This window comes from Eublepharis macularius, chromosome 8, assembly GCF_028583425.1.
Source record: "Eublepharis macularius isolate TG4126 chromosome 8, MPM_Emac_v1.0, whole genome shotgun sequence".
Taxonomy (NCBI): Eukaryota; Metazoa; Chordata; class Lepidosauria; order Squamata; family Eublepharidae; genus Eublepharis; species Eublepharis macularius.
In genome coordinates, this window is record NC_072797.1 from 111413272 (window position 1) to 111436381 (window position 23110).

General features: G+C 40.9%; 1 protein-coding gene across 1 annotated transcript in view; it reads right to left on the reverse strand.

The window, feature by feature from the left end:
- The window catches only part of BNC2 (basonuclin 2), a 488329-nt gene that overhangs the window by 426724 nt on the left and 38495 nt on the right, over positions 1-23110 (reverse strand). The window lies entirely within an intron of this gene.

Genomic DNA, 23110 nt, shown 5'->3' on the forward strand with positions numbered 1-23110 from the left:
CATTCTGGCTGCAGCATTCTGTACCAACTGAAGCTTCCAGACAGCCCCATGTAGAGCACATTGCAATAATCTTATCTAGATGTTACCTGGGCAGGCTGCCTGCTCTTCTTTGTCCAGGAAAGATTATAGTTGGCTAACCAGTCAGGGATGGTAAAAGGCAGCCCTAGATACAGCTGCTACCTCCTTATCCAGAAGGAATCTAATCTAGATATTACCAGGGCAGGTACTACAGTGGCAACCTCTTTCCTGCCCAGGAAGGGCTGCAGCTGGCTCACCAGTGCAGCCATGTCTACCCGTCCCCTTTCCATCTTTAACAATACAATTCTAAGCAGAGTTACGTCCTTCTGAGTCCATTAACCTCAATATATTGCTCTGTAACAGCAAGCTAGCTTAGCCAATCACTGAAAAAAGCACCACCGTTACCAAATATCACCACAAAATTCATTGCTGCATTCCATTACAGATTGAGGCAAAAATATGTGAGGAGCGCAGCTCATAGTACATTTTGCTACTCTGGTCTTGTGTGGCACTGACTTATTAAAATTAAAATTAAAAATACAGCAAAGAAAAGTAGCAATATTTTTTGTTTTAAAAAAGTTCCCTTATCATCTCTGGTTCTTCTGATGGCACACTGCCATACACAGTGCCTTCAAATGCACATTTGTGCTGTGTAGGAGTGATGACTGAGTGCCCTTGAGGCACCTCAAACAATGTGCTGTCACTTCTAGTCACTGCTCAGCAAAGCTAATACCATACCTGTTATGACAAGAATGAGCCACTTTCAGGCACCACACCTCTGCCCCTAAACACATATTTTGTAAGTGGGATGAGCCTGGCAAAAAAGACTACAGGCCGACTAAAATTCAGATCGAGGCCTCAATGAGAACGTTTCATTGTACAGCTACTTTTAGGATTAGGAATATTATTTAGATTTTTCCGCAGTAGTTTAGATCATTTGTGGACAAGAGACAAAGACAATCCCCACTCGCAACTGACCAGGCAAAATCTGCCATTTTGCCAGCCCAAACCTGCAAACTGCTGTTAAGACACAGCAGATCCCATACTCCTGATGTGCTGTGTTTCTTCAAACAAATCAAATGTTTTTCTTTTCTTCCAACACTTCTCTTTGAAAAAAATAAGCCTGATTTTGCTGCCTTTTATGCAAATCAACAAATTATTAAGCATGCATCAAGAAAAGTCCCCTCCCTTTTTTCTTAGGCCACACACTGCAAGTTGGTACACCTCAGCAATCTGACAGCGATCCAAAAGGACAAAAATCCTGACTCAGTATGTTACAATATCAAAACCTATGTCTCAGTCCTGTATTTGAGCTGCAATATCTCATTCCACGGTTAGGGTGGAGAAGGGTTATGTGGCGCTATCATTTGCACCTCATTAGTCTTCGGCTGGAGCTTTGAGAAAGCTGATATTCCCTCTAAATTTTTACAGATGCTTCTAGTTTAGTAGTTCATGACTGCACTACTAAGAAAGCCTTCCTGTCACTAAACCGCTTGCTGGCATGCAAGCCAAATTCAAAATCCCAGGAAAATGCAAGCCTTTGGGGTGCTTACATACCTGAACCTAATGTACTTGATTCTTCATCTTGTTGTTGTTATGCTTAGTATTTTATATAGCACTTTAGGGTTCAAAGCAATTCATAAACATTATCTACATGATCTGTACGATGGTATTATACCCTTGTAGCAGATAGGAGGGGGAATGACAAAGAGGAGATCTGAATTACCAAGACAATTCCTCGCAGAGGCATGATTTGAAATTAGGAACTTCATCAACTGTTGTTCTCTTTCTCTGCCACAGACACACACATGTGACTGTCTCATAATGTGTCAGACTGTTAGTTCATGTTGTCAGAAACCCAACAAGGCCACAAGCCGAGAAAGATCTTTCCCAACACTTGGTCCCTTAGAGTCTCCCTACATGAGATGCCTTGGCATGTGCTCATCAAGTGTAGGGAGATGCAATGTTAGCCCTGAGGCCTAGTACAAAAAGAGGGAGCTAGCAAAGAACACTTTTCAGAGGGTTTGTTAATTTCATCGCCTCCCCAAAGGCTCTGTCAATTTCACCTCACCAGTCGAAAACTGTGTGGGATCTCAACCAGAGGGCAGCGAGGAATGGAAATGGGCTGGAGCTGCCTTCCAGAGCCGGGCTTGGACCTGGAGAGCTTATTATGGGATGAAGTTTCCCTTCTGGCATTCCACAGCCCCCTCACGCAGCTCCAGTGTATAGCAAGTCTCTGCCCTGCTGCCGGCTCTTATTAAATTACCTTTCCCAGCTTACATTGCAACTCCCGACACGTATTCTTCACATGCCACATGTCTCATGTAGACAGACTCTTAAGTTTCTTTTTAACTGGAGATATAAAAGATTGAACTTAGGTCCTTCTGCAAACAATGCATGGGCTCTATCACTGAGCTATGCATAGTCTGATATAACTAACTTAATAGTGATGGGGCTCATGTCTGCTGAACTTGTGAATAATGACCTGCCTTCATCCTAATTTGTGGGTGTGGGCACTGACTACCCCCCTGCTGAGATAAATGCAACCTGCAGCATTCACTATTTGATGCATGTTCCATGCACTCTCTGTTAACATTTGCTTACTGGAGTTAGATGCCGATGGCTCTGCATACTGTACACTGAATATTTGTTTGACATTATAGCAAATCTCATTTTTAAAACTCTCCACAAAAATAGTTGTGAAAGTAAAGGGGTAAATCTGTGGAGCTGTCTCCAATATCAATTACTATCCCACAGACATATTCAGTTAGCAAGGAAAATTATTTGCCCACAGTCCCTTTTTTCAAACCAATCTATTAAATCAGTTCAGGTGGAGCACTCCAGTTTAGATTACCTTGATCCCACTGAACACAATCTGGCTTTAGCTACTTTAAGCAGAGTTACTATTCCTTACGTGATTTGTGGATGACTCCGATTTTCAATATTCTCTCGGCCAGGGCTTTTTTCCTGGGAAAAAAGGTGGTGGAACTCAGTGGTGGAACTCAGGACCGCACAATGACGTCACTTTGGTTCAGCTGGAACAAGGGGGGAGTTTTTTAAAGTTTAAATCACCCTCAGCGAAAATGGTCACATGGTCGGTGGCCCGCCCCCTGATCTCCAGACAGGTGAGTTTAGATTGCCCTCCGTGCTGCTGAACGGCACGGAGGGCAATCTAAACTCCCCTCTGTCTGGAGATCAGGGGGCGGGGCCACCGGCCATGTGACCATTTTCAAGAGGTGCCGGAACTCCGTTCCACCACGTTCCTGCTGAAAAAAAAGCCCTGCTCTCAGCCATATACTGCTGGAATCAGAAGGGACATCCTCCTCTTCTCAAAAACCATCACTTTCTTTGTAGCTCTCTCCAACACAGAGTTTCCTTGTATTTCATTTTCATTTTAATTTCTTCTGTTTTCTAAAGTTCAGAGCAGGTGACATTGGTCTGCTGTTAATACTCAGTACTGTAGTCATGTTAAGACTTATGACCAGGGACACAAATCCCCTGACAGAACTGAACACATCCCAAGCTTCTCCAACCCACTCAAAGCAGTAATCTCCTGCAGCTGGAACTTTCTTACTACCATACACTGCTAATACATTTTTTAAAAGCTAGTCACCAGTGACAAATGTAAACTGGACTGAGCAGCTCTTCTCTTCTACTGCACCCAACTTTTCTTTCACAATGCCAAGACTTGCCATTTCAATGACTGATATGATCTGCCAGCAATACCACACTTAGCATCGTACAGCTTCACTCTAAGTGACTAGAAGGTTTTAAAAGCTTCCTCTGCTGTCAGACTGTAACAAAAAAAGGTCATCCTTTACAGAAAAAAATTCACAACCAAGAAACCAATATTTCACTGGCTTATCATTACCTATCCAAGACTCAGTTTATTTAGATATAATGTACAAGCTACCAGTGTAACACAGTTATGGTACACATTCTTTGTATTCAATCATCACCCTCTGTCTCAGCAAAAACTGCTACTTTGCATCATAACAAATCAAAAACTTAAGGCACACTCATGGCAATGAGTGAACATTAGAGACTGTAATCCTAAACACAAGATCCACTGTGCACAGTGGGACTTATATTTCAGTAAGCATGCATATGATTGTGCTGTACATCCCAATGAAATTACTGGAAACAAACAGAGAATAGAAGCCCAACCAGTTTGATGCCACTGTAAACTACGAGTGCGCTGTTGAACTTAATGCAATAGATAATGAAGAGAGAAAGATGGACTTGAATTGATGATGTAACCTTAGCCTACAATCCAATGTTAAACCATGTTATTAACGTTATTCCAAACAATTTGGCTGGATTTAAGGAGATACGGCTTTGGTACACTTTTGTATCATGACAATTATGGATATAACTTCCATGAACTATTCTCAGATAGTAAATATCATAACATACCCCCAATCCATGAGATAATATGGGACAGAATATACATGATCATAATTTACCATCTGTAACATCCTATGATTGGGCCTGTTGCATTCTGTATGTAAAAAGGCTAAACAATAGACAATATGGCAGGTAATATTTCTATAGTATACTGAGTTACAATACAGCCAGCTTGGGGCAGTGGCCTATGTTTTGTTTTGTTTTGTAACTAGGGATCTGGGAGTCTCAGGTTCAAACCCCCAGTCTGCCATAGAAGTTCACTGAGTAACCTTGTGCCAGTCACATGCTCTCAACCTAGGGATCCAAGGTCTTTCAGTGAGGGTGTGGGATCCCCAGCTCCCACCCTCCACTCCACCACTACCACTCACCTAGCCAGTGAGGGGGAAAGGTGGGGGAATAGGCTTCTGGGCACACTCCCAGACAGCATGATGTCACTCCTGCAAGTGATGTTATCGCGTCACCCCAGAAGCGCTCCCACTCTTCACAGCACTTGGGGCTCAAATCAGCCTGCTGCAAAGCATGTCAGTGCTCCCGGCCCCTGCATGATGATGCCATTTCCTGGAAGTGACATCATCATGTCAGCCCAGGAGCACACATGCAAAAGAAGGTGAGTGCAAGGTACCCCACTCCTGCCAGGAGGGTAAGGGACCTGACAACCTTATCTCAGCCTACCCTTCCTCATTGAGCCTGTTGTTGTAAGGATAAAATGGAGAAAGAGAGAACGATGTTGTAAGCCACTATGGATCTCCACTGGGGAGAAAAACAGGATACAGATATCTAAACAAATATAAATAACAATTCAAACAATATGACCAAGAAGCCTTATACATTTAGATTCCGTTGTGGCAGAATTTCATCTGGTGAGGGGGAAAGAATTCTGCTGTTTCCTTTATTTGAATTCTGTCTCTGCTCACTTAACCATCTCACTTAGACCTTGAAATTCATTTTAGTTAATAATGTCCAAGCAGCAGGGATATACAGTGACAACTAGGCCTCTGTGAATTAAAGTCAAGTCTAATTATGTGACCTTTTGGTGTCCATCAAAGCCTCCTGATGGTAAGGTATTTCAGACCGCCTTGGTGACCAGTCTTTCCAGTATCCATGCAAGTGGAACGCACAGGGAAGGAAAAATTACCAAGGAAGAACTGAAATGGTGAAAGCAGAAAGTGGCTCTGTAAGAACAATTTGGTTAGACTGCACTGCTTTTAAATGTCAGTAACCTTTGATATATTCATAATCAGCATCTGAGTATTTAAACGAATCTCATTCATACACTGCAGTGATCTGTGTAGTGTTTTTGCACAAAGTACACATACATTTTAACAATTATCTAATACAATTATGCCCATAATAGAATATATAATTCGTATGTTCATAATAAAATACGTAATACAAAAAACGTTTATGGTGCAAACCCATGATTAGCTCTAACATTATGCTGACTTTAGCAGACTGTTAACATAGCTGGACCATAGGATGGCTCTGTCCCTCAAATGACATTGCAAATTTCTCAAAGTCCAGATTTTGTAGTACAATGAATCATCATCCATATACCTTATGAAATCATATAGTTCAAATAAAATGTTTGTGTATTTAAATAATTTATAGTCTTCTTTCAATGGATATGTGATTTCAACTAGGCACATTAATCCAGGTACTGTTCCCCAATTTCATCTGTGAATAGATGTACACACGTATATGGAGGATATACATGGGTTCACTGCAACAAGTGAACAGGGCACCAGGCACTCTCCTATGTGATGAGTCTTGCAATAAATCTCAGTAACTGCACAACTGCCAATAGTAGGCAGTAAGTGGATATTTCCTACTGCACAGGTGCAAAGAGGGAGCTAACAGAGCGACCTGTGCAATTTAGTGATCTGACTCGATGATGACACAGGAGGTGGGGAATTGATTTCTCCTTCTGCACAGGCACAAAAGCAGCAAGAAACAGAATGTATAAACCACAGTTACTGTGCAGCCAAAAAACTATCAGACTCACTGTGTGATGGCTAACAGTGGGGGGAAGCAGACTATTTGATCCATGGCTTGATTTGTGGGTAAGGTGCTGCTATCAAATGAGATATGTTGACCTGCTGAACATGTTCACTGCCGAGTTCTCAGCACCCTTACTTAAAATAGCAAAATAAACCTAAACACATCATAAGAAAACCTATACAAGATGCCAGCATTCAGACTTTCAACTCACCCACCTAGCCAGAAGTGTAATCTTCTAATCATTATCCAACGTAACAAAAAAAAAATACCGCCTTATATATGGCTGAAAATTGGTTGAATAACATCCATGCCTCTCACTATTTGTAAGGAGATAAGAAGCATCTTAAAGGTAAAGATAGTCCCCGGTGCAAGCACTGAGTCATTACTGACCCATGGGGGGACGTCGCATCATGACATTTTCTTGGCAGACTTTTTACGGGGTGGTTTACCATTGCCTTCCCCAGTCATCTACACTTTACCCCCAGGAAACTAGGTACTCATTTTACCGACCTGGGAAGGATGGAAGGCTGAGTCAACCTTGAACCAGCTACATGAACCTGGCTTCCGCCAGGATCGAACTCAGGTCGCGAGCAGAGCTTGGGCTGCAGTACTGCCGCTTACCACTCTGCTCCACGGGGCTCAATAAGAAGCATCTTATAACAGCTTATAAGCCTCCTTCAAGTACAGTCCCATTTGCAGCACATTGAAGACTTCAACCCTGGTAGTTGTGGTATATTTATTGTATATATGTATGTATGTATGTATGTATGTATGTATGTATGTATGTATGTTATGTATGTATGTAATGGAACAGTCTGCTCCTCCCCTAATATCTGTGTGAGTTAGTTTGGTCCTATTGGGTGGAGCTCTTGTTTGTTTGTTTGTTTGTTTGTTTGTTTGTTTGTTTGTTTGTTTGTTTGTTTGTTTGTTTGTTTGTTTGTTTGTGTCATTTATGCCTTTCTCAGTGAAACTCAAGGTGGATTTCATAGTGTGAGATTAGTACAATCAGTAGCAAGGACAAGGGCAGGCATTTCCATACAGTATGAAGGACATTTCCATAAACAATGTCATAGGGTAAATTAATACAAGTTTACGAAGACATAACATTAGTAAGGATCCATGTCAATGGATCAATTTGATCCAAAGGTAGACACTGTTCCTGTGTCTATATAATAAATAATATTTAAATAAAATACATGCATACACACACACAGTGGCTGCAATATAGTGAAGTGCTTTCACAAATACACTTGATGCAATCTATAGTGAGGAAATTGTCAAAAGCAGCCTCTGGTCTTCTGTAAGCTACTCACATATCTTACTATAGCATTTTCTATGTTAAGGATTGAGATGTGAGAAATTTGTTTTTCAGAGTTTGATGTCCTTCCTCTAAACTAACTCACAGCACAGTAACTACAAATTGTCAAAAATACATAATATAGGCTTCAAAATACCAAGTGTAAGACATACTTTCAGGACTGTAAAGGTTCATGTCATAAATTGAGGTTCTGGTTCCATATTGCTCTGTGATTTTCTGTTTGCTAAATAAAGTATAAATGTTGGAACAAGCTTTACCAATAACAGAGAACTCACCCCCCCCCCAAATATACTAATTCTTGAAATGCAAACTCTCTTGCTGTCTGTGAAGCAAGCTGTGCTGCTGTATCATTTTAGCAAAACTAGATCAAAGAAAACTGGGATTTCTGTATTAATCAAATATAATTTAAAACTAGCAGCCAGCACTCTCTCTTAATCCACAATAAAACAGCTCATGTAAACAAAATGAGTAACTCTAACAGGCATAAAACACGTATGATTCCAAGACCCTACAAATGCAAATATTTGTATAAATCCCTGATCACCTCACACAAAAGCATATAACAAATTTTCATGTTTATATACTCAACAAACTAGGTTCAGCAAAGGAGGGGGGGACCAGGGGTGTAATCTATTTGATAACATTCATTTTAATTTTCTTTGTCCATTCAAACACCATGTGATGAATTCAAGAAATGTTTGGATGCAAAATATTCATCCGATGCTCTCTGACTTTTGAAAAAGATTCAGGGAGCCAGTGACAGAACTTGCTGGAAATAAGCACTGTTTCTTTAAATTGAATGACCTGCTGCATTTAAGAAGTCTTTAGCCAAGGAAAAGTTCTGAAGTGAAACTCTCAGGAGCAAATATTTTCTACATGTGAAGTAAACTCTGTTGAAAGACAGCAGACTAGGATCCCACCAGTAAAAACAGGAAAGTTTTCAGCCACTGACAGCTCTCACTATAGACAGTCCAAAAAGGAAGGGGGGGGGACCCAAAGTGTCATAGACTCACTTTATTAAACCATATGCTCATTGCCCTGTGAAAAAAGCAGGGTCACTAATTAGTTCATTCTGTGAAAGAAGCCCCTCCCGATCCCGTTGACTTTTGTCCCCCTGGTTAGCTCCAGCTATTTCTGTCATGCAACTTGAAAATCACTGGAGGGAAGATGATCGCCATAACAACCGCTGAAATGATCTTGTGGAATGTGTCTAGTGGCACTGGAATAACCTGAATATGTGCTCCAGATGTGTCGGCTGTCACGGAAAAAGTAAACACATCTGATGGACAACGTATGACTGGATGGCCTCACGGTTGACTCGAGAGAGTTGGGATTGAGGGAGGGAAAGGAAAAGGAGGCAATGAAACTGAGTCAAGGGCCAGGCAGGAGTCACCCTGTGGACCTGTGCAGCCTGGCAGGCTGAGAGCAGAGAGGACTGGGCTTGGTTGTTTCATGTCTGTCCCTCCTCTGAGAGGCCTCCATGGGACTGCCGCAGCCTCTGTGAATTTCCATCTGGCAAAGACCTGTGAGCTTTTGGGAGCAAACTGAAATATGAACTTCAGGGGAAGGGGAGGTGGGGGGGGGGAGAGAGAAAGGTTCACGATATTTGCTTCCTGAAGGGTTTTTTTTGGAGGGGGGTCAGTATGTTTCTAAAGCATTCTGCATCCACAAAGTCAATCCCTACAGGCGCCTATGCATGGACTCACACTCTGAACAACTTTGCCTACCATCTCTCTCTGTATGCTTGAAAGAAACATTATTTTACTTGGCTGGTTAGAGAGGAGATGAAAAAAGTAAATGTAAAAGTCGTGCCAATTTAACATGTTAGAATTAGAAAGGGAAAAACATATATTCTTTAGGTGGCTGGTCCACTGCTTTCAAACGTTGTTTTCTTAAATCTTTGTAAAAGTCACTGCTGTTCTTCAAAAATACTAAAGAAAAAAACATGGATTTTCCTTAAATGTATTTATACATTTGAGTTGGGAGGTCAATATTCCAGAAATTTAAAATACTTGGATGCTGAAGCTCTAAGCCTGAGCTAAGGGTTTTAGATATACCAGGATGTCACTGTATGTTACACACCAAGACAAATGCAGCCTGCTAGCCATGCATTGTAGTCTGCCGGATGCATAACCTTCATCCCTGCAACCTGGGTGGAAAAAACAGATGTTTATCAAGCCTACCATGGGCTCTTCGCCTTGGCAGACATAGGTCACTAATTGGGCAGTTTTGACATAAATGTATGGTTTAGCACACACAAAAATTGATGTAGTTTGAACACAGCAGAACACAATTTTAAGATGCAACCCCAAAACTGTTTGTTGAAAATACTTTGACACTGGGCATGCTATATCATATTTGATGAAGGATACAAATGGATAGGGGTGGGGAATGGACCCAGCGCCATTTTTTCCCTTGAGAGAGAATCCAAATCCAAAATAACATTTTGTGGTACCTTGAACACTTACACAAATTTATTGTGCCATACGTTTTTGTGACTGAGAGCCTATTGCATGCATATGCTGTATATGTTCAGTATAGTACGATCCTAACCAGATTTACACATAAGCTCACTGAAGTCAATGGGCTTGGAAGGGTGTAACTCAGTTTAGGATGGACCAGTTAAGTCTTTAAGGTGTCACAAGACTCTTATTATTTTGGTTGCAAAAGACCACTGCATCAATCCCTCTGGAATTGATCCAGATTTTCTATAAGAACAGAAAGCATTTAGATCTTAGTTGAAGTAGCGATAGTCACTTACTGGCTCTGGAGCCACTTGTGGCTGTTTGTCATGCCACCTGTGACTCTTCAACATTCACCAATGTGGCACCTGCCCCATGTTTCAGGATAGCGGGCAAGGCCCCTGACTAGTGGGGCTCATGGCCAATAGTTTGCTCCCACCTTTAAACAGCTGGCAACAGAGGGATGGGTAAGCTGCAGACCTTTCTGAGGGACATGCCTTAGCCAGCGATAGAAGTAAATGTGCCTCTTCAGTTTGAAGGTGATTGTGAATATGGCTCTCTGTGAGTCGCAGAGTGAGTACCACTGTTCTAGATATTGAAGCTACTGAAGTTAGCAAGAAAACAAAAAACAGCTACCACTACATGAATAGCGGTTGAGAAGAATTGTGCAGCAACAGGGTTGCCAAGCATGGCTTATAATTGGCCGGGGGGGGGACGGGACTTACCAGGTCAGGGGAGCTTGATGGGGACATAATGATGTCACTGGCAACATGCTTTCATCCTTTTGCACCTGGAAGTGATGTCAGTACATCACTAGGGATGCTGCGGTGTTCTAGCATTTAGGAAAACTCTGTGGTTTAACCGCAGAGTTTTCCCCAAAGGCAAGAGCATCCGTAGAGTCCTCAGGTGGTGCACTGATGTTACTTCTGGGTGCATGGGGAGCACCATCAGTGCATAGGATCCCTGGAATTTCATGACCATTTTTCTCCTGCCAGCCAGCTGAGCAGTGGCACAAACCCACGGTCAGGGATGGCAGCCCTGTATTGACATAGTACAGTAAAGACCAATTACATTCTAATCCCGTATGTGCATGGGTACTTCTGGCCTTTTACTAGCAACACGCCTGCAAAGGTCTGTACGAATTGCCCCATACTTGGCTGCATCCAACAATCACCTGCCAATAAGGCTCCACTTCTGCTCAATTTATGCTCCACAATAGCAACCATTTATTACTTTCTTGCATGCCTAATCAATTGCCACTCCTCCTAGGTTGGTTCAAAAATTATCTAAAATTTCACTAGAAAAATCTTGGAGCAAAAGCTAATTTTAACTTGCCTTGAAAGGAAGTTCACATGGGGGGAATGAGGAGAAAGCTCCATTGTGTTCATAGTTTTGTTTTTCTATTTTTTTTTCCAGATTGCTAAAAACCACAACTTCATCTGGTTCAACTTTATGTAACACTAAAAGAATCAACAACCCACAATGAGATTCCATAAGCAAATTATATATCAGTGAAGGGGCCAATGATGAAACAGACGTTTAAATTAATCTGGGAAAAGCAGTGAGGCTCACGTCACATGGTAGTAATACACAAGATGGTCCATTCTGTAACAAGGGCAATGAGAATAATGGCTTTTTAAAGAACAGCATTCAACAGCTCAGAAGTCATAACCCCAAAGCATGTGCTGTTGACGCTTTAAATCCTCAACCCAACAGGAGCTATGAGAGCCACACACACCCAACAACTAAGGGAGATCACCAGTGAACACAAAGTCAAGTTCAGTTTATTGTATATAGCCTTTGGCTGTTACAAATATACATTACCATCAACAGTGAGGGATACAAATTGTGAACAAACTATAAATCAGCAGATACACAAAAGAATAGGATGTAGAGCCGGGAACTAGTTTTACAATATAGCTACAATCTCACTACAATAGGAATAAAAAGAACAATGGTCTAGGTAACCTCCCTTCGCTTTGCCACCTTGGAGCGTAAGTTCTTTGCAGCAAGGGCAAATAAAGAAACACTGTAAGACACAAAAGCGTCTATGTCAGATAACAGAAATGAGATTTTCTCCCCCACTGGGTATGACCATAGTCCAGATAGAAATCCTGCCAAAAATTTGGCCCTTGGGCTAGAGTAGAGCAGACAGAAAAGAATATAGTGAGGTAAGTCCTCAGGTACCTGGGAGCCACAGATGCATAGGCATAGGTCCCTTGGTATTTGATTGAAATGACCCTCCAGAAGTGCCATTGGCATTGATTGGAACCGCAAGGAGGTGAGTGTGAAGTTAGGGATGTTAACTAGGTAGGAGGTTCTAATATGGTCCAGTTTAATTAGTTTAAACCATGGGGCTGCTTTTGATTTTAAGATTAGGGAGCAATCTAGTCGGGCATCCAAGTCATATATCCAGTTTCTAAGTTGGAAGTTTTCAGCTGGTGTTCCTAGAAGATCGTCCTGAATGGAGTAACTTGTGAGAATGGTATTCGGAAATGCAAGATGTTGCAGATCTTTAGATAGCATCAAGTTAAAGGATTGGTGACTAAGAGTATTGGATCTCAAGATTGTGACTCTTTTCCAGTATCTAAGAATTGTTAAATGGGCCCAAGCCTTAAGTGAAGGAATGCCAGTTTCTGCTCTCATCAGAGAAGCCCGGAGATCCCTTGGGGAGTGCTAAGATATGCCTTAGGAATTACCAGCAAACACAGAACAAATAACAAGAATAATTAAGGTCATTATTCCATCCTCTACCATTGTAGTGTGAACTATATGTTAATTGTTTTCAAAGGCAACAATTTATTTTATCAAATTTTATAAACATCAATTAGTATTTTATTCTGGCAAACATAGTTTCTTGCTTACTTTTTACAAAGGACATAAATGAATGCTGAAAGCTTTGTATGACTTTTTGTTTTAGTTAAGTTAGAAAAATTTAACTGGTTTGAATTAAGTCAGAATTTAACTGAGGGTTAACTCCACATGCTACAGAAACATCAATAGAATAACATACTGACATTTTCCTACAGAAAATACCTGAAGTGTAGGTATCATGCATATGTCACATATCAGGGAATACTATAGTATATATATATATATATATATATATATATATATATATTTACTATATTATACATAGTATATATTATATCATATACAATGTCCATGCATCACATTATTTACTGTGGGAAAACACATTTCTCACAGCAACTGCAAGATGCAAAACTTTTCTGAGAGGGTTTAACTTTGTGATCTGTTGGCCAAATATAGTCTTTAAGTGACTTAAAGGTGTCGCTGTGTGTGTGTGCGCGCGCGCATGCAAGCACACGCAAGCAAATGAACAACAGAGCTTTCATTATTCATCCATGCATATTTTGCAAAACTCACAAATATTATTTCCAAGGGGTTTTTTTAAGACTGTTTAATCTTTTGGCATTGAACATTATTTTCTTTAGAGCTATCCTAACTACCCTGAATTCTGCCCATAGTCACCCAAGCATATTTTCCCTAAAATGATTTGGTCCTGAACTCTTCTCCCATTTCTGCTTCCCACAACCATGACCTATACAGGTAGGATACGTTCTTATATATTAATTCTTTTTGCATCCAGTATCTCTTGTACTTCTTCTCTATCTAGCCCGTTCTCAAATTTCTTTGACCCCAAAGAATGGGATATGTATGTAGGAACCCATTCATATGCATGTTGCTGATCCTGCCTTGGAATTCTATGTCTACGCTTCTCTGATGTGATATTTAAGACTTACAGGGGTCAGGAAGAGTTTCTAATGAACTAACTGTTGTATCTTCATCACATTACAACACTAACCCATCTATTTCTACTGGAAACTAGACAGAAAAATTAAAGAAAAGGAAGCAGATTTCAAAATGCAGTATGACAAGCAAAAGCCACTTTAGACAATTCAATTTTAAACATACAATGTGGAGCTATTTAAACCGTTTCTATCCAAAGCAGGTACATTGTCTAGATAGGACCTCCCATGGCTAGTCCATGCCGAACTCACCCGTTAGTGAGTGCAGAAGGTGTCCCTAAGGAAAAAGTGCAACAAGGAGAGTGATGAATGGTGGGGATTGTTAGAGAGGGGGAACGGGGAATGCAATTGGGGCTGAGGAGTGAGGGTAAAACAAAGAGGTGGAGAGAAAGCAGAACAAGACACAGAGTGGAGCTTAGGATGATGGGAGGTGGGGGAGAATGAGAGAAAGGAAATTTCCACACGTCCTTAAAGGGATGGCCCACTCACTGAATGCTGGTGGCTTTTCTCCTTCACTCCATGTTTCCAATATCAAAGCGGCAGCAGGCTGTTCGGCTTTTGTTTTTTCAGCACCTTTTCCTGAGAACGCAATTTCACACACTTTCCTGTCACCGAAAGGGCGCTGAAAAAACAGGAGCCAAACAGCCTGCTGCCACTTCGACCAGGGAGGCGTGTGAAGTGATGGAGAAAAGCCGCCAACATTCAGTGAGTGGGCTGCCCCTTTAAGGATGTGTGGAAATGGCCAAAGACTATAGAGCGTAAGCATTGTTGAGACTCACTGTGCTAGAGCAGCAAGATTTGACTCCTGTAGTACCTTAAAGACCAATAAGATTTTCAGGGTGTAAGCTTTCAAGAGTCAAGCTAACCTTTGTCATGGTACTAAAGAACAGTCCTGCAATGAAACATAAAAACAGTGGGCTAAAGCGGCACTTCTTATCCCTAAATTTATAGCCTTTTCTGACACCATCAGGACACAGTTGCTCTCCGTTGAGTTACTCTGAGGAAGATACTGATAGTGGCAGGAGATGAGTTTATCCTCACTAACGGAGTATTTTATTGCTTTACCAAGCAGAAATTCCTTGAGTAGACTGGAACATCAGGTTACAGTTCCACATTCCCCAGTCATTCGAGCACCAAGACTCTGGGGATGAGGGACTAATTAAGAAGATCTGTCGCGGCAGCCTGATGGATCCCATTATTTTTCAGAGCAGCATTCTTGCTGATTTGGTTGGCGCTCCTATAAATCCCCTGGTTGACCTCTGGTACCGGGCAACTGATACGGTAACTCTCTCTTAGATCTAAAAGCCCAGGTAGCCCCTGAGTGTACTGAGGACTATGGATGATAAAAGACAAGGAAGATGGATGGAGCAGCAGTGGAGAAAGACTGAGAACAAATCTGACAAGACACAGACTAGAGCTAATTTCAGAGCCTACTTGGTGGTAGCAAGAAACAATATTTCTCTGCCACAGTGTAGATCTGCAGAACTCCTTTGAGTGCTCAGGGGACTACTGGGTTTCAGCCTACATGGACTGCTCTGCAGTTCATTGTATTCTTTTTGTTAAACACTTTGCAGTTAGGCTCTACATTAGCAGTGACAGGATCAAATTGTCAAGTTGTGTGGGACACCATTCAGTTTGTCTACTCTGCCGAATTTTTGGAAGTTTGAGACCTACCACCTACTTGCACAAGCCTTGCCCCTACTGGGTACTTAAATCTTGCGGAGACACTAAATGCCTCCATAAGGGAGGGGGGTTGCCCCTGCCTCGAAACAGGTAGTGTTTCAGCCACTCCTAAAGAAACCTACTGGAGACCCAGGAGAGTTGAACAACGGCCACAGAGTTCAAAAAGCTGAGCAATGTGATTAAAAAAGTGGTGGTTGGGCAACTTTGTGGATTCCTGAATGAAGCAGATTGTTTGGATCCATTCCAATCTTGTTTTAGGTCTGGTTATAAAACTGAAAATGCCTTGGTTGACTTGATGGGACAGGGGGAATGGAACACAGTTTGTTCTCCTGGATCACTTCCGATACCATTGATCATGGTATCCTTCTGGACCTTTCAGGGGCGGGATTGGGAGGCTCTGTTCTGTAGTGGTTTGGTCCAATCTCAAAGGCAAACTTCAGAGTGCGGTGCTGGAAGGCTGCCGTTGTACCCCTTGGCCTCTGGGGTCCTGGCAAGGTTCTATCTTGTCCATCACACTTTTCAGCTTCTGTGAAAAACGACTGGAAGAGGTTATCCAGACATTTGGACTGATTGCTATCAATATGTGGATGACATTCAGCTCTATTTCACGCCACCATCAGGTCCCAGGTAAAGCTGTGAAAACTGTGAACAGGGGCTTGGAGGCAGTTTTGGTATGGATGAGAGCTAATAGGCTGAAACTTAATCCCAACAAGGCAGAGGTACTACTGGTGGAGAAAATTCTGATCCAGGAAATTGATTATTTCCTGTTCTAGATGGGGTCACATTCCTCCAAAAGAATCAGGTTCATAGTCTGGTGGTGCTCTTGAATCTGGGCCTGTTGGACAAACAGGAGGCAGAAGTTGCCAGGGTTGCCTTTCACTAGCGTTGCCTGGTGAGCCAGCTGCAGCCCTTCCTGGGCAGGAAAGATCTTGTCACTGTGGTGTATGACCTGGTAACATCCAGCTTAGATTACTACAATTAGCTATATGTGGAGCTGCCCTTGAAGACTGTCCAAAAGCTACAGTTGGTGCAGAATGCTGTAGTCTGACTGGAGTGGATCATAGGGACCATATCACTCCAGTCCTGTTCCATCTATACTGACTCCCAATTTGGTTCCAGGCCCAATTCAAGGTGTTGCTATTTACTTTTAAAGCCCTATATGGATCGAGGCCTGCATATCTGAAGGACCACCCACTCCTATATCAATCTATCCATCTACTCTGATCATCTTCAGAGGTCCTGCTACACGTGCCCCCGCCATCTGAGGCTACATGGGTGACAACCTGAGAAATAGCCTTCTCCTTCATGGGACCAAAACTCTGGAACTCCCAGCCAAGGGAGATTCATCTGTCTCCCTCCACTGTTGTCTTCCACCAGAGGGTTTTATTTGGTATTCCCCCACTAACGGTTTCTCCTTGGTTGTGTTATAAGTTTTAATATGCTTTATTGAACAGTTTAAATATTCTTTAAAAAAAATGCTGTTTTAACATCTCAAATGTTTTAATGCTTAAACGTTGTACTGGTTTGATATTCACAACTTTGGGGACACTACTTGGGTGGAAAGGCCACATGGAAGCATTTCAAATAAATAAATAAATAAACAAATCTGGTGTGAGGAGACAAGCCCCAGATAAAGGGGTATGACAGTTTCTCATTGGAACCTGATTGTATCATAGCATTATGATTTGTTTTGCACTTAATTCTTATCCCGATTGGCTCAATCAAAGAAGAGGGTCTGCGTACACCTTTAGTTTCATAGGCTGCAGGTGTTGGGGGGGGGGTTATATTTAACAGAAGCTTCAGTATACAAACAGTTAACTTCTGGAGTGGCTTAGATATATTCTGCTTTCTTAGCAAAAAACAATACTTTTTAAATTGTGGACGAATCAGTAGCTGATAAGTGTGGCCGGCTCATGAAATCACTGATGAAATGAGAATATAATCCAGTGCTTTCTAGAATCAGAATGGATAACATATATACTTTGGATTATTTTTAGAATGACCACTTTCAGTACTATTCCTTGTTTTGGTTTTTAAGCAGTCTAAACAAATTAAATGCTTCCTCTTTTCCTAATCCATCTATGAGAGAACTGGTGATATTTAAGAATCAACATTCCTGACCTTTCTCCAAATTGCGATAAAATCATAGGCTTTGTTGCATCTCCTAGGACTCATTTTACTTTTCAAATAATTCACTATTAAATTTTAGATGAATGAGTTTCCATATTCTGTTCTTCGGTTTCGAGATACCTGTTGCCATATCTCTTTCTCTTTTACCTCCTCATTTAACAATATGAACACAGCCGGGATTTAAACTCTCCAAATACTAAATATGAACAAGACATATAGTGGTCTTACACAGAACTGCAGAACAAGTTTGATCACATGAAAAAACAGATGTTTTGTTATCTCCAAATTAGGCACGGACTTCATTTCACACTGGGGAAGGGCTTCATTTTACCATCTATCATGCTTCTGGAATCTTTTCTTCACTCCAGAGCAGGCCATACAAGCCAGTCTTCCAAACATATTTATTCCTAAATGAATTTTCACTACGGTGTTTTAAGTTTGCCATTTGTGGGAAAGGGTGAAGACATATTAAAGGAGCGGCTTTGCACACGAGTAAGGATATAATCCAAGTTTATCCTTAGTTGAACAATAAACAATGTGGAGCTATGTCACATTTCTTTCTACTTTGCTTATATAATTTTGAATAGCTTCGACATTTGGTTAATAATGAAGCTTGAAAAATTAAGGGCAAAACTCACAAATGTGACATTAGCACTCTGCAGCACATTCAGTAATGCTATTTTTTTTTTTTTTTAGTTCTGGAGAGCTTATCTTTCATTCCTTCCATGTAAAAGGCTAGGGATCTTAATCTATGACGATCCCACATCCTGTCCCAAGGGGAATTGCTTCTTTTTCGACAGAGTCCTAACAAATGAGTACCAGATGCACAACATTTGGATTTTAAAAAAAAAATGCAACAATTTATTATGATTTCAATAACTGATGAGGATTATCCACTTTCAAAGTGACTTAATAAAGTAAAATATTGTAAGACAGTCAATGGCAATACTAATATTACGACGTTGTCAAAACCAGCATTTTGCAGTTAACTAAAATGAAGTGTACTTTAAGAATGATGCTATTAATACAACACTCGATGGCAATTTCTATCCTGCCAGTTTATCCCTAGACACACATACGCCATGGCAAACATTAACATGTCAACCAAACAATGGATATGGATGGCAGAAATTTCTACAAATTGGAACAAAGTAGTTCTGCAGTCATGGTAACTGTTTTCGACCATACTACTGGTCAGTAAGTTCACACTGTATTATATTTGTACGCACAGGCAATAATACCTACTTCATTCTACTATTCCTCTGTTGTGTTCTACTATTCTATCTGTTGCAATAGAATTTCCTTCAAGATCACATGACCTTGGTCTGTTTCAGTTGCTCTTCATACTGTCAGACGCGCCCTGTTTATCTGTCATGTGTGTCTATTATACTCGGTACTGTATTATGGGCCTCTGAGAATGTGTAAAGAAATATCTGTATAGCTAACTGTGTAGCTGTGAATCGTTTATCGACTTTCGCTTTCTCGACTGGCATGGGAGAGTGTCATTGAAGTGCTGGTTGGAGCCGTATCTCCCTGAGACATGAAATGAGCGCACCCTTGTCTTCCCCTCCCCTCCCCCATCCAACCTACTAGGCCCTGCACCCCTAAATTCTAACGGTCCTTATCCCAGGGCAGGAACCCTGCCCTATAACTAACATTGCTTTTCCTCTTTACATCACTTCTGCCAATGCTGTAGTCTGAGTGCACTGATACTGATGGATCTCTAATAAAGAAACTTTAACTGGACTCGTAGAGTGTCTACAGTGAAGTAACTGGGGCTCTAACTGGCAGGCCCTGACACATACTAAATTTGTTTTAAGATGTTCTTAATTCTAGCAGACTTATTTGTGTGCCCCAGAAAAATTACAAGGTTTCAGAAGTGTAGAACGGGTAGTGTACTAGATTAAACTGAAGGTCATTTCCTTGAAAGCCTGTATGAGTATTGCTGAATAGCGGGAACCTTAGCAAATATGAATATGTTACAACTATCTCCAATCCTGCAATCCTTAAATGATGCTGCGGTTAACTGAAAAAATGTAGACAAAGGTGTGAACTCTACTTAGCAGCTAGAAGAGCAACAAAGGAAATTAATAAAAATAAATTCCACCATTATATTGGTAGAGAGAAAGCTACAAATATTTATAATAATTTTCAGTTTGCAGAAGATGAGAGTATGAAACTAAGCAATAATGGATAAGTTTTAAGAATGTTGCAGGCCAACAAGAATAAAACTTTTGAAAGAAATTAGTTTTTTTTAAACACATGCAAACAGCAGATCTAATTAGGGATCAGTATGTCCCAGGACTACGAGACTCAGTAAAACTTGTGACTTGTAAACACTCTCTGAGAAGAGACAGTTGTCTATAGTGTCAGTGATAATCTCCTCCAAAAATGACTGCTACATAAGGGAGATTTATCCCTACACAAAGCTCTTCAGATTTGCAAGGTCTCAAAGACTGAGAAATATTGGGGAAAAGCATTGCTACTGTCACAGAAATGCTACGCAATCATGGAATACCCATGCTGAATCTAGCAGCTTGTGGAACACTGAGGGTCACTCTACACATTACTTCTTTCTGAGTTCTCTGTGGAGCCAACCCGTGCTCCGTGCAGATACGTGTCAGCTCCAGGGATTGGGGAGGGCAGGGAAAGAGTTTTCCCCTTTCTGCTGCCACACATGCACACAATTACCTCCTCGTGGAGCAGCAGAAATGGAGAAAGGTCTCCCCTCTGCACTGTTTTTGCACAGGGGAAAAAAGCTTGGGAGAAAGGCAGGAGCTCTCCCTCCCCAGCAACAGCTTCCTAAGCCCATTTGTACTCTTGCTTTTTTAAAATAGAAGCCAATCCCTGCAGCTGACATGTGTCTGCCGGGAGTAAAGGTTGACTCCTTAGAGAACTCATAAAAGAAGTAACATGTAGAGTGACCCTAACAGTGCAGTCCTGTGAATAGTTAAATTCAGCTCACTGATGGAGCCGTACTTTGAGTTGCATTGATCATGAGAAAAGCACAATATACATATTTTTAAAAATAAATAATATTAATTCACTTCAATGGACTTAGAAGCATGTGACTGTTTAGGATTGCACTGTTAAGCTTTTATTACATTTACAGGACTATACTAGCCAAGGGTGTGAAGGATTCATACAAAAACGTTTACAGAGTTGGGCTGTTTGCCAGTTCAATACTCCATTCAGATTAATAAGACAGTGCCTCTCGCTATTGATCTGTGCAGGAAAGTACCATTTACTCTTTGGGATAAACTGAGCTCAAACGGATGCAACAATTGCCCGCTGTTAAACAAAACTGAAGAACCAACAGACTGGGTAAGCTCTTTAGTGCTTGCAGAGGAGCATAATGGCCAGTTACACATATGCTTGATTTCAAGACACTTCAATAAGGTGGTCAAAATAGAACGCTTCAAGTTGTCAACCAGAGACAAGATAATAGTCCAATTTGCAAATGCCAGTTTCTTTTAGCAAATTCAATGCTTCTTCGGGATTTTGGCAGCTGAAGTTAGCAGAAGAGAGCTCAAAACTTTGTACATTTAATACTCCATTTGGGTGGTACAGATTCCGTTGTTTGCCAATCAGTATCACATCTGCCCAGAAGTCTATCATAAGACCAAAAGGGTTACACATATGCATAGTATATTAGTGTACACTGGTGGGATGGACACCTCCATTATGGTTTGCAGTGCAACCAAACAGAGAGTTACGGTTATTTTGGGGGGTCCTGAATGCTACAACAGTTTCTAACTTAAAACACAATAGAGATAAATGTTTTTGGTGTTATAGAATTGATGCTTGTAGGAAAACTAATTTCTGCTGAAGGAATGAAACCAGAGGAAAAGAAGATATTGGATAAAGAATGCCACAGCCAGAGAGAGAGATATTCAACTGTTTTGAGTGACAGTGAATTACTTTGGAAGATGTATCCCTAATTTATTCACAACAGCATTATCTCTGCATAGACTTCGTGAACCCAAAAATAACTGGTGCTAGGATGCAGAACATGATAAATCCTGGAAAGTCTTAAAGCAGTATGAAAATTCTATACCCCAAACAGATCGATCAAATTTCAGCAAATGTCTCACAAAGTGTATTGGGTGCAATATTCTCACAAAAACATGAGGAGTGTTGGCAAACTGTTGGCCTAGGCATTCAAATATCTCACTGATACAGAAACCAGGTATGCACCGACTGAAAACTACCTAATATCTACTTAAGTAGTTTATTTCTTTGTGAAAGAAAGACTGAAAACTACTTAATATCTACTTAAGTAGTTTATTTCTTTGTGAAAGATAAACTACTTTGTGAAAGATTAAATCAGTACATTAATAAACAGATAGGTTTTTTAAAATGTTTGACACCAAAGTGACCCTGAATTGGATAGAAAGGGAGCATAGAAATATTTTAAAATACAAAATTAGAGATTGTCAGCCTGAAAGGAATAATTGCTCAACATGTATTCCAGTAATAATGCCCCCAAATGGACCTAGTAAAATCTCCCTAGACCAAATCTGATGATAAAAGTATCTGATAGCGATGGTAACTGGTATAAGTCACTGTTGAGTACACCATTATACAAAGGCTGGTCCCCTACTCAGAATGGCAAAGCTAATCTGCCCAAAATAGATCATTTACTGAAGGCCAATCACGGAAATTTTAAGGAGGATGAAGTGAATTTCAAAGTTTGAACAAAAATATATTTTTTTTTTATGAGAGAGCCTGAGCCCTTCCAGAACCTCAACCTGGAGACCAAGTTTACCTAAGAAAACAATCTACTTGTATGTAGAACAAAAAGGGACTGCTTCAGAACAGTCATATACAGGGACTTGTGAGATTCAAACAGCCGATGGAAATTTATTGCATCAAAACCATTGTGACGAAAGAGTCATATGGGTACTCCCCAGAGGTCCCAGAAGGCACTGATGCCAGTTTCAGTCAACTGACAGATAACATATGCAATCAAGAAAAATGTGACCATCAGTAGAATAGCCCATTAACTATTCATGTTGAAACACTGGCCGTTTTCACACTACTAACCTGCTTCCGTAACGTTACAAAACGTTGCACAAAAACCGCGGAAGATAGCGTCTTCTCGCGAGTTTTGCACGACATCGCGCAAAACTCTTGCAAAAAACCGCTATCTTCCGCATTTTTGCGCAATGCTTCACAACGTTATGGAAGCAGGTTAGTAGTGTGAAAACAGCCATTGAGGCACTTGACTAGAAAGACCAAACCTCCTGAACAACTAATAAAGACGTATTAATACATACAGAGTAATTTTATAATACTGACCAGTGAAGATCATTTTTATAGGT